Source organism: Chlamydotis macqueenii, chromosome 3, assembly GCF_036417535.1.
Source record: "Chlamydotis macqueenii isolate bChlMac1 chromosome 3, bChlMac1.mat, whole genome shotgun sequence".
Taxonomy (NCBI): domain Eukaryota; kingdom Metazoa; phylum Chordata; class Aves; order Otidiformes; family Otididae; genus Chlamydotis; species Chlamydotis macqueenii.
Window position 1 is genome coordinate 66,460,914 of NC_141558.1, and position 11,932 is coordinate 66,472,845.

Below are 11,932 nucleotides of genomic sequence, written 5' to 3' on the forward strand. Positions count from 1 at the left end.
AAGATAGACACAACTCCCTGCCCCACAACTGAGCAAGCTTAGGAAAAAGAGATGAGATTAGGGCAGTTAAACTAGAAGCAGTGGGAGAAGGGACTCTATCTTGAGCCTCTCTGGAGAGCCTGCAAAAGTCCTTTCCTGCAAGTCCCTTAACATCCTCTCCAGGTCTGGGTACAAGGCGTGGGCATGCTTCCCTTGCAGTGAGTGCTCTGGACAGGCTGAACCCATGGGGCAGTCCCCAGGGATAACACATCCCAGACAGTTGCATCCCAACAGGTTTGGGGAGCAAACAGGTTTGGAGCTGCATCATGCAGCAAGCAGGGACAGCACCCCGTTGCCTGTTCAAAGACTACAGCCCCTTTGCAGGGTGCATGTGAAGAAGCCCAGTTCCTGACAGTGTGCTATAGGTTATCCCCTGCTGCATCTTCCCACTCTGTACTTCTTTCTGCGTGGTCTGCATCCTCCCTCCTGCACCAACCCTGCAGTCTTCAGTGTTGCCGGATGCTGATCTGTCATCCTGAACCTTTCTCCAAGCTGGGACATGCTCTGCTTTAAAGCAGCTCTAGTTTGGCCATCCACCTAGAAGGCGGTGACGTTTGATGCTGGGATGCAGGCACACCAAGAAACTGGGGCACAGATAGAGGGCAAGTGCTGCCTGTCTGCGCTGTCTTGGCCGGTGACTGCCTGCCCCATCCCTGCAGCTGAGGGCTAGTGAGGAAGGGCTGTAGAGCAACAGGTAGAGACGAGGAGGTCTGAAAAAGCTTTTCGTAGGGTCTCCTGCTGTGGCTGAATGCCCAAACTGAGTGTTGCCCAGATATTAAATGCTGTGAGGGTGCAAAGCACACTGAGTAGCAGAACACCATGCGCTCATGTTTACAAGGCAAAGGACGCCATGCTGTGACCTTAGGAGATCTTTGCTCTTTTCAGCAGCATTCCTGGTCGCCCATGTTTAACTAATGTGCTGCCCCAGTCTTTGCTATGAACCATTCTGGTGCACATCCTGGGATAAGCCTGCACACAGGAGTGGAGCAGGGACACCTGACAACACTGTGCCTCCAGGGTTACAGTTTAATCTGAAGTTGACCTAAAGGACAAATTGTTTTTCTTCACCACTGGTCTTCTAAGAACAAGGAACAGAAACTCTCATTACTGTGCTGCTGAGCAAAGCAGCTCCAGCCTCCCCGTTAGAAATGTGGTTATGGGTCGTTGTTCTGCAACTCCTGGGGCTCTGCTGTTCATACTGCAGTTGTTTAAAGCATACATCAGTTGATTGCTGTATTTCTCTAACCCAAATGTGTTCATTTAACCAGTCACCCAATTTAGTTAATGACCGCCATGTGTGCAAACGCTGTGACTGACTATCCCCTACCCCTTGGTTAATTAGACTCAGGACCTGACTCACACGGCTTGGACTTGCCCAGCAGTGGTGAGAGCAGGCAGACTCCTCTGCTGCTCCTTTCACGTATGAAGCTGGAAAGAAGAGTTTACTTTGTACTTCACAAGTGTACAATTTTCTTCTGCAATCTATCCTGTCCTGGTCGGCATGCCAACTACATGTCGAGAGGGATGATTATTAAATCACTCAGTCACTCATGTGCTAGCTTTTCTGTTTCCAGCAGTAATTTCATAACACCTTGTGTGGAGCTATAATATGCTGGATGGTGAAAGTTGCGAGGGAATTGATTTGCCCCTTTAGCAATTAGAGCCACCCCATGGGTATCTCAATCTCTGCAGAGTAGCTGGTGGTCTGATGGGTTGTTGCAAGTTGGTGCTTAAATGCTTTTGTCCCATGGGAAAGCTGCAGATCCTGAAATTCTCCCTCCCCTCCAAGTTATGCCTGACTGCCATGAAAATATGTGCCCGTCAGAGCCAATGAGCTAGACTAGCCTTGCTCTCAGAGGGCAGAGGTATCCTCATCTAACTGCAGCTGGGCAGGCCTGGGATGCCTGTAAGAGGGAGATGTGCCGCACACAGGGAGTCTCCATTGCTTCTATTATTTGCAAAGGCTGTTTGGACAATGTGGTCCTGCAAAGTTGGCCAAAGTCAGCTGAGGATGCCTGCAGTATCGATCTAAGGTGCACCGTACTGCAGTGGTGTGTCCAGATGCTCTTGGCAGGACATGTGCACACCAGATATTGTAGCTCTGTTGGGGAAAGAAGAGGAGCAGCCAGCAACGAGATCCTGGGGGCTCCTGAAGATCTTTATTTGGTGTTAGGAGAAAGTGACCTTATGCCATTCTGACTTAGTGCCACATTAACAAGATTCCTGTAGTTTCCATTATTTGCCGTTGTCTTGTGTGCAGCCATTTTACTTGCTTACACAGACAAATAACAACCGTTTTGTAAGTAAACTGGGTCTGGCTAAAGCTTTTTCTCCTGCCTATCAGAAATACAAACATTGATCCTGCTTTAACGTGGAACAACATGAGCCACTTCCACGTCTTCTGCCACATGTGATCATGGGTCCACAGCCAGCGCTCGCATCCTGTCTGCTCCCTAGCCAGACCCTGCAGACCTGTCTTGCGCCCCTTCCTCCAGTCGTCTTATGGAACTGTTTTCTTTACATTTGCATCTCACCAGTGCTGTTGGGAAACTGTAGCAAGGCAGAAATTCAGCTTAAATTATTAGGCTGTGTTTTACTGAGGGAAAGGCAAACTCAAACTGCTCCTTTAGCTAGGGAAAGAAAGACACAGCAAGGATGGGAAGTCCAGGCAGGATCCAGTGTCCTCTGGGGTGAGCTACAATCTGATGAAATCATGGTCACTTGCAGAGGACAATCTCATGTGAAATAAAACGTTGCCAGGGAGCTCAAGACACACATCCCCAGTGGTTCAGGGAGCAGCATGAGGAGGGGATGGGCCAGGAGCTAAGGGGGCCCCAGCACTGGCCATGCCCTCCCTAACAGGGCACAGTCCCACGGGGTCTCAGCTTGGCTGGCAGAGCCAAAGGTGGGACAGGGTCCATCAACAGCCCCAGACACAGCAAGGGGATGAACTGGCACCAGAATCCCTCCAGGAGCCCGGTCTGGAGCAGCAGAAGGGGCTGGAGATAAGGCTACAAGGCAGATCCAAGGTCCATGCAGCAGCCAGGGCTGGAGACAGGAACACATCTAATGCAGCTCAGATAGGGATGGGAGACCCAGACCTGAGCTTAAATGAGGTCCTGGGCCCAAAGCAGAACGTGCATGGGTGGCAGGTGCAGGACAGGTAACACCCATTGGTGCCCTTGAGGCCCTGACACGCTGTATCTTACCTCAAGTGCCAGGGTTTTACATCAAAAAGTCATGCAGTGCTGCCTGGGGAGCTTGGAGCAGGCTTTAGCGCTGGCTGGAAGACTATTTTTGGAAAGCCTGTGCAGACAGCAAAGGTGTGGGAGTGAAAGTACACACAGCCACACACTTTGTTCCACTGAAAGAGGAGCCGGGGAGACTGGATGCTGAGAGTGATTTGTAGGTAATTACCAAGTGGGCGAAGCGAGGTCTAACGCTCGCCCTGATGGTGTTTCTCTGCCCAGGTGGCTGTGTGCTTCTCACATCCCAGCAGCTCCACAGCTCCAGCCTGCCCTCCCTGCCCCTTCCAGGCCATTCCCAAAGGCTTCCTCCCCAAAAGGAGTAAAGAAAAGCTGCAGGGTGTCCAGGGGAGCTGCCTTCTCCATACAGCACCAGGTCTCCAGCACTGGAACTGCTCTGCCTTCCTGCACTGATCAGCTTCCTCCACTGACCATCTTCCTTCCACTAACTTTCTCATTTAAACCTAAACATCCCCTAGCTCCTGTCTTAAGTGACCAAGACTTCAGGTTTGATTTTCTGCCTTCTATTTGAACGGGAATCCTCTGCAGTTTCAGCAATACAGAAATGGAATCAGGCTTTGACCCCTTGAATCAATATGAAACTCACCTAGTACTCCATGTCCAACACTAGCAAGAAGCCTGGGAAAGGGTGTAGGAACAGGGCATTTATCTAATATCACTTTCCAGATGGTCTTCTCGCCTCCAACCTGTTCCTTGTTTGCAGTTTTTGTGACTCCTCCTATTAGATGCTTTGTCCCAAACTAGATGCTTATTGACAGCTTTCAATTTACACCTATGATTTGGGTTAAAATTGCAACATAATTTTATTTTTAGGTAATTTTATATGCCTGCAGACAGATTGTATTCTCATGTATCTAATTGCTGAGGGTAATGTCATGTATGCAATTACTGGCATGCAGTTCATGTCTTTATACCCGTTCATCCCAGTACACAAGTTTCTGAAATTCCTTAATTAATCTATTTTCACATCGCCTCTTCTGAGCCATGCATTAAAACTTTGCATCGTCCTGGCAATCTGCCTGTCCATCTGTCCTGCATGTGGCATTGAGAGTATGTCAGAGAATGTGGCTGTAGGGAGCTCTCCAGTGCAAGCCACCACATGGCCCTTCCATGGCAATGTTGGCTGTTCCAAAATGGTCTTGCTGCCCTCCCCAGCTCTGTGTCCTCCTGCGCACAAGATGTCCCCTTCAGCAGTTGCTGGGGTTCCAGAGGCGGTGGATGAGCAGGGAAGATTGTGAGCTGCCTGTACCATGCCCAGCCCATCCGTACTCACCAACGGCAGCTCTTGCTGGATTCTTTCCTATCATCAGTCTTACCTGAGTGGGGAGCTGTTGCTTTGGTCTGCACGTCATGCAGCTGAGCTTTTTTTTTTTTTTTTTTTTTTGGCCATTTTTTCCTGAAATTAGAGCTTGGTAGCCTCTTGACACCATAGACAAGCTTGCCCAGGCCTCCTCAATCCATGCATTTACAGGACCCTTGGTGATGCCACGTCTGGGTCTGCAGTGATGGCTCCATTTCAGCCAACATCCGCCATCAGCAGCTCTGGGACAGGCTCTGGGAAGGTGGCTTGGCTGCTTTGCTTTCAGTGTAGAATGAACTCCTCAGATGCTGTTGTGCTCTGCACCTCCACCCCAGCCTCAGAGGCTGGGAGTCACACGTGCAACCTCCCCCCAGTCTGATGAGCAACCTGGTGGGACACCAGCACGGGCCCTTCTCTGAGCAGGGGCTTGGACTGGAGACCTCGCAAGGTCTCTTCCAGCCTGAATTGTCCTATGTGCCTATGGACATTATACCACAAGGTTTTGGACTAGTTTAGCCTGTTATTTTAAATTTGAGGCTTTACCTCATTGTGTTTTAAATAAGGATGAGGTAATTCAAACATCTGGACTCAATTGTGTTATTGTCTTTGTCTGTAAGTGTTTGTTGGTCTCTAGGTGCCCTCTGCAACCAGACACATTTTAGCAGCTTCCTTGAAGCTACAGGCTTGCAGAAGGCTTTCTCACATCAGCGGTGCTTGGGGCTAGCTGACTCCAGAGCCCCACTTTGAGAGTCCATCATAGCTACACTGTTGCAATAGGGTAAGGTGTAATCATTTTAAACTAAAAGGAGGTAGATTTAGACTAGGCATAAGGAAGAAATCTTTTAGGATAAGGGTGATAGAACACTGGAACAGGTTGTCCAGAGAGGTGGTGGATGCCCCATCCCTGGAAACATTCAAGGCCAGGTTGGATGAGGCTCTGAGCAACCTGATCTAGTTGGAGATGTCCCTGCTCCTTGCAGGGGAGTTGGGCTAGATGACCTTTAAAGGTCCCTTCCAACCCTAATCATTCTATGATTCTACCCTCTGACATTAGAGGGTAGATGAAGGCAAGGCCAGGAATAAGAAGTGGGAGCTGTGTTTCCTTGCAGTGCAGGCTTCCCCTACAGTGGTGAGGCACTTCTGTGGCTTGCCTTGTCCACACTGGGGCTTTTCTTTCTTGAAATATCTCAAGGTGGCTGTGTCAGGTCTGCAGAAGAAAGGTCTCTGTGCCCAAAAGCCTCTGTGGTTTTTCCAGCTATATCAGCTGGTCCAAGAAAAGATACCACCTCCTCCTACAAACCTGTCTTTTCATCTTTCCTGAAACTGTTCCAGTAAGAGCAGCCTGTTTTAGTTTCTTTCTCCACTTGCCTTCTCACTTGACAAAGGCAGAGTGCCTCTGCCAATGCTGTACCCTGCACCTTGCATCTGACAAACACGCCTTCCGGAGGACCTCTCATTTCACCACCTAGGAGAGGGTGATGAAGCCCCTCCAGCAAACCCTCCTGCTGGCAGCCAGTCCATGCGGTTCTGAAATATTTCTCAAGCTGGTGCTGCTCAGCTTTAATTTTTGTCTTCCTGTTCCTGACATGGACTTTAAGGAGCTTCTTAGATCCCAGTGTTTCTTTCTATGGATTTATGCTCTGCACTGGAGTCAACTGTGTTTTCTTTTGGCTATAGGAGAAGGAATAAAATCTGTCACCATAGGAACATCTTTCCAAGGCAGCACTTATTTTATATCCATTTCTTCACACTCACCATTTTTTCACAGCCTTTTAAAGCTGAGAGGAGCTGATGGTGTCTCCTGTCAGACTCGTGTACCCAAAGGAGACTAAGCTTTCTGCTACTCCTCATTGCTCTGTAATTGGATTACCATGGCTACTTTTATCCCAGCTCGGCTTAGTTGTGTCCTGGGGCTCAGGAGGTGTGGCAGCTCTCACCTGTGAACTGTGCAGCTCATGTTATCAATGTGGAAACTGTGTGTTTTGGGATGTTCAGTCAAAAGCTGCATATAGGAACGCAATGTAAAAAAAAGAAGCCACCATATTTACCTAACAAAGACAACTTCCAAGAAAATCACATTGACTGGTACATATTAAGTTCTTACCTTGTAGGTTTTTTATAGTCTGAAATCTCAGATAAAGCACTCATTTGGTGTGTTAGACCATGATGATACTAGGTGAGGTATTTTACCATATACTCAAATGTTTCAAATAGGTATTTGGGTCACAACCACAGTCACGAAATTAGAACGCTTTCATGAATAGCAACAGCCCCGCTCTGGTGTATTCTTCCAAGCTGTTCCTCTGACCTCGTCTGCTTGCAAGAATCAAAGCCACAAGAGAAGAGAGAGCCAGGATTACCACTGTGGCACAGGGAAAGGCTACCGGCAAATCAGACAGCTCTGAGCTTTTGCCTACCTGTTTACATGTACAAGGCAGGAGCTGCATCATTGATGCTCATACTGAAACAAGGGAACGCTCCTGGTCTTTGCCAGCATGTGTTTTGGGGTTGGTCGCAGCCAACTAAGTTGTCACAATGTAGGAAAAAATAATGTACCTTGTGGGGCGATTTTATGGCAGCTGGAATGAAACCCAAGCACAGTCGTAGCCAATGTCCCTTGCCAGCAATTCAGGAGGTATTTCTGCTTCACATGTGGCAACACCAATAAAGGGGAGAAGAGACCAATGAAAAGGTAGACAGGCTTTTAATGGCATGATCAAGAATCCCCTCTTAATAACAAATCTAATGACAACTGTGTCTGATATGAACAAGAAATGGCATCATCGTTTATTATTTTTTAAGACGTGATCGAAGTTATGACAAATGCCAGGTGGATCTGTACACAGACAGGGCCTCTGTGATGCATGCCAGATTTTATGGCCAATAAATTTGCCATGCACTTGAACCGGATTGTGGTTCCTCGGTCGGAGTCGTACATTCTGTTTGCAGTGTGTAAACATTCTCCAGCTGCTTTCCTAAAGAATGCAAAGAAGTTATGTAGAGAGATTTAGCCTTGGGACCCAGTCGCATTTCCAGGCAGACAGTACCAAGGAGGAGAAGTCCTGTCTCCAGGCCAAAAAACTTTGTCAGACTGCGCCAGAGGCAAAGGAAAACAACGACAGTGCACCAGATACAGTGTCTGAGTGTAGAGTCACATGCTATCGTGTTAAAAGGAGATATACAAAATTATCCACGTTTCCAGCTCCAATTCCTGTCCGGAGAAGAAACAGCCCAGGTCCCATAGCACAGCAGTGTTGCTGACACTGGTTTTCACACACACTCTTACGCCTGGACTCATTGCCTAAACCCCCACGTCCTGCTCATCACACCATCTGCAGGTGATGGTCCCAGAGCCCCTGCCTCGCACCCTGGCAGCCACTTACCCAAGTACTGAGTAAACCTCAGCCCCTGCCTCCTCCAGCGACCCTGTGTCAGACCTCCTTGCGCTCAGGGCAGAGGCAATACGAGGCAAGTTGGCAAGCCCCATGCTGATACCAACCCAGCAGTACCCTCGCCAAAGCAGAGATCTCACCCCTGCAGCCCCCTCTGGTTTAGGAGCCAAGAGCAGGAGGAGTTCTCACCTTGGTCCCTACCAGGAACCCACCTCTGGGATTCCTGTGCTAGCTCCCTTCCTCCTTTTAGCACAGAGGGCATTAATGCGTACTTCAAACCTGCTTTCCAGACAGAGGCAGCTCCAGAAATAAAAGGGATAAAGTTCCTCCTTAAAACCTGGAGCAGCAGCCTGCATGGTGCAGGGCCTGCTGTGTAGGTTGGTGGCCTCACGCTTTGAAGAAATCCAGGAGGGCTTCAAGCCCCCAGCCAGGGAGGGACTGACCGGCAGGGAGTACAGAGTGACTTTGAAGACAAGATCTGCTAGAGGAGGTACATTAGGAATGAGGGGATGAGAGAGTTAGAGCATACAAATCACTGTCATTTCATGGGAACCTGGCTGTGCTCAGGATCATACCACAGCCTACAACCAGGGCTATTCTCTGGCCTCACAAAGGTACAAACCCCGGTGCTCATGGAGATGCTGCCAACCTCTCTTAACATCCACCGGCTCTGCTGTTATGACCAGCGTGGTCCCAGCCCCTTGGAGCGCAGCAACAGGCTGAGGAAGAGCAAAACAACTGTTCAGGATTCTACAGAGGACCTTGAGAGCCCATGGCCACCCACCCAGTATCAGTGGTACAGGCACGCACCACAAGAAGAGAGGGCCCGAGAAGGAGCCCACGCTCTCTCCCTTGTGTGCGGATGTTGGAGTAGCTGGCAAACAGATGGAATCAAAGGTGGCTGCAAACTCCCAAGTGGTCTCCATGTGCTTTGTGAAACCAGCCTAGCCCTGCTGGAGCACAGGCACGTTTCAGTTAAGCCAGAAGAAATTAATTTGAAACCAAACTCATGTCCACAACGCGACTTTTACTGTGTTCACAAGATTAATTTAACTGCAGTGGATTGGTGTGTGGGGCAAGGCCTTGGGTGGATATTGGTGTCTGTACACATGGAATACTGGTGGGATCATGCCATGGGTCAATAAACTATACAGGGAAGAAAGAAGTGCGCTAAGGGACCATCGAGCTGCTACTGGAGCCGGTCAGGCTATCAATAGATATGTAGCCATCTTCTTACAGAGGACCTACACTGAGAAAATACCTCTGTGTTGGAAAGGAGAAACATCAAAGGTTTTCTTGCCCCAACACAACTTGCTTTGGATTGAAGTGTTTCACTAGGAAACAAACCATGCTTCTGTTAGTCAAGGGCAGCCATGTGAGCAGGGACTCTCCAGACCCTGATCGATGCGTGGCAGTCCACCAGTTATTACAACTCTGATGGAAACCATCCAAGCTGGGGTGTTTTGCCCCTGGGTCATGCTCAGGCAAGTGGAACCTCACATGCGCTTTGGTAGAGTGGTACCCTGTTCCTCCATCCACATCCACATCCACTGCACACAGCAGTCAGTCTTGCACACACCATAGCATCAGGGCACTTATTTGAAGGTAGCAGGATCCTTTTCAACCTTTAGCCACTATATACAATGAGCACTAGTTATATTATATTGTTATAATAATATATATATTATAATACTCTTTACTTACAAAGGGCAAGCGAAGTCTCCTGCCTCTCACAGATTCCAAGCACAACTGACTCAGAGAGGTCTGCTATCGAAAAACCATTTGCACCAAGACAAGCAGAAGTGTTTGTGCTGCCAACTAGATAAATTGGTTAAGCAGCTCCATCCATGAATTCAAGCCCCTCCATGGCATCAGTCTGACTTGTACCATTGGTCCTTTTGCTCCCTCTGCTCATATAACCTGCCATCACACTGGCTTAGCGCTGAGAACTATCTTTCAGATTCGCCACTTGGCACATCCCCCCCAGTCCTGTTTCTTTGCCAACATGTCCTGGCCAGACAGCAGCCATTGACTCATTTTTACCAGCCAGTGTGCCATCTTCTCAGCTGGCAGGTAAGAAAGCAGGCAGGACCTTCGCAGACCCCAGCAAAGCGAAGACTCTCAGCAGAGCATTTGCTTTATCTCATGATACCAGGCTGTCCCAAAGATATTTATGCTCCCAACACACAGAGGACCCCGCAATGCTCCCCTGAACAAGTCCTATCTGTTCCTATCACCCATGCATGTGCACACACAGATGCAGGCACGGTGGCAGCCTGTCCCAGGAGTCCCCTCAAAACACACATGGGCACAACCATCTGCAGCTGGCCAGGACAGACCCTGCAGCAAAGACACTGATGGAGAACCACATAGTGCCAGCCAGAAATTCCCAAAAACATAGGAAAATGCTGGGAAGCCTGCTTCTCCTCCCCTGACCCCAAACAGTTTTCTTTATTCTTCCTAGCCATTTCCTTTGCTCTGGTCAACTCGATCTTCTCTTTGATCTCTGCAGTGAAGCAAGGACGCAGCCACACACCAAGAGCAGTGTTTGAGTAGCCCTATCTGTCCTTGAGGTTTGACAGAGCTTGCACACCATGTTTAATGACAGAGAACAGCAGAGTCTTGCCTCTCCTGCCTTTCTGGGATGTGACAGCCCACCATGTTCTGTGATGCCAGACTGGATTGTCTGGCATCCCTCAACCACCTAACTTCTCCCTAACATCACAAGCCTCATCCCCTCTTGCCCTTAGACATGATCTCCTGTGTTTGCTCCAACTGTGGCAGGTGCCCTTCCGGCCTCCCTGCAGGGCAGAGGAAGAAGAGAGGATGCAAGGACCCAGAGGAGTTGTTGACTCCTTTGCAGGGCTGTTTTCACAGTAACACTAGCAGAGAGCATCACTGCTGGTGCCCCTGCCTGCCAGAAAATGCCTTCAGAGAGACACACACAAGAGGAAGCGGAAATTTTGCAACTAGGGCGTGCTGAGCACCCCAGTGATGGGAGTACCTTGCGGTCACACTCACCATTGAGCGATTAAAGGTCAGAACCTTGAAAATCAGAGCCAGGGAGGAGATATAGAGCAGCACCCACATAGCAGGCACTTTCCTGAGTCCTTCTGCTGACACCTGAAACAGGGATCAAGACATCACCTCCTGCAGCATGCAGGCTGCTAACAGGGGGCTTACAAGCATGCCTGGGCCAGGCAGTGCCCTGTGACTGGCTCTGCCAGCAAAATGTGTTTCTGAGGACCACCTCTTGTTAGCAAATTCTTGATACCCATTTGACAGGAAGAGCCCAGCACCGAAGCTCCTGTAAAAATAATTTCAGTGAATGCATGAAAGAGGCAATGTGACATCCAGCCAAGATCACAGCATCACTTGCCAGTGGGAAGGGGAGCAGGTCATAGAACCATAGAATAGTTAGGGCTGGAAGGGACCTTTAAAGGTCATCTAGTCCAATCCCCCTGCAAGAAGCAGGGACATCTTCCACCCGATCTGGTTGCTCAGAGCCCCGTCCAACCTGGCCTTGAATGTTTCCAGGGCTGGGGCATCCACCACCTCTCTGGGCAACCTGTTCCAGGGTTCCACCACCCTCAGTGTAAAAATTTTTTTCCTCATGTCAAGTTTTAATCTACCTCCTTCTATTTTAAAACCATTATCCCTCATCCTATCACAACAGGCCCTGCTGAAGAGTTTCTCCCCATCTTTCTTATCAGCCCCTTTTAGGTACTGGAAGGCTGCTATAAGGTCTCCCTGGAGCCTTCTCTTCTCCACAGACCCAAACCTGTGGGATACATAGGGACAATCAGGCTTCGGAGGAACAACCTTTAGAAACCTTTCAGTGACAGCACCCAGCAGCTCCTCCACAGGCTCTCTGAGGAGAAAGCATTCCTGCAGTCAGCCAACTTTCACTGCCGTTGCATCTGATGGGGCAGCCT